At 33.0% G+C, this 984-nt stretch overlaps 1 protein-coding gene across 2 annotated transcripts in view; it reads right to left on the bottom strand.

Annotated features, from left to right (window-relative positions):
- The window catches only part of LOC107623107 (E3 ubiquitin-protein ligase RMA1H1), a 2,803-nt gene extending 2,174 nt beyond the window's left edge, over positions 1-629 (bottom strand). The window contains exons 1-2 of one of the 2 annotated variants that reach the window (XM_016325260.2): positions 500-622; positions 88-243 (exon numbers count right to left, since the gene is read on the bottom strand). The gene's annotated coding sequence lies outside the window, so the exon portion shown is untranslated. Of the gene's footprint in view, positions 1-87; positions 244-499 lie in introns of both variants that reach the window. The other variant, XM_016325259.2, reaches the window with a different exon arrangement.

Below are 984 nucleotides of genomic sequence, written 5' to 3'. Positions count from 1 at the left end.
CCGAACCACACACAAACAAAGGGAAAAAATGGCTAATTGGTTGACTTTGATGCCTACAAAGTTCACACATAATAATTGCCTCTTTACCCGTCCACATGCACATGCTTTTCTGCAAATTTTGGTGACAAGGGAGGGTCTATCTGGAAACCAAGGTTGATCACAGATCTCAAGAATGATGAAACAAGCTAAGGTCCCCACTCACATATTCTGGCATGACACTGCGATTCTCGCTCACTTCACAAACTATAAAACATATAATCTCAAAAAGCAAAGCAAAGAGAAACACAAGATCTACAGTTCTACACGCTACAAGGTAGAGCCAAGAAAGCAAAAACAACAAAAGAGTAATAATGAAAAAAAATAAAAATAAAAGAGAAAGACTTGATCATAAAGATGATGATGATATGAGAAAATAAGAAAGAATCAGCACATAAAAGCTATGAGGTGAGAAAAGAGAATATGAGAGAGCAAAGAGGAGAAGAAGGAAGAAGAGACATACCCAGATGAAAAAAGGGAACAGCTTTGGCAGTGGGAGTGGAAGGGAGAAAACTCTTTGAAAGTAGCAACCAACCAAACAATGACAATGGACAATGGTGAAGCTCTCTGCTTGTTGGATATGGATATAATGTAACCTTATTTTATAAAATATTAGAGTCCTATTTATTCTTTATTTTATTTTATTTTAAAATATTTATTTTCATAATGAACATATTATGAATTATGTTGAATTGATTATTTCATGATGATTATATTATATTTTTATTGGTTAAGTTTCTTTTACACAAAAATTAAAAGAATATATAAATATGTGCGGGTATCTATTTTTCTAATGGGATATCTAAAGAGAATTCGAGAGGAAGATGGAAAGGAGAGGAGAGATATTTTTTTTAAATAGAAATGAGGAACATAAAAGGAGTATCTGTCACACTCTTATAAGTACCCATTACTCTGTCTATAACTGGCATAGGAGATCTAATTAGAGCT

This window comes from Arachis ipaensis, chromosome B10 (assembly GCF_000816755.2).
Source record: "Arachis ipaensis cultivar K30076 chromosome B10, Araip1.1, whole genome shotgun sequence".
Lineage (NCBI taxonomy): Eukaryota > Viridiplantae > Streptophyta > Magnoliopsida > Fabales > Fabaceae > Arachis > Arachis ipaensis.
The sequence above is the reverse complement of the archived record's forward strand: the minus strand, read 5'-3'. Positions and strand labels throughout refer to the sequence as shown.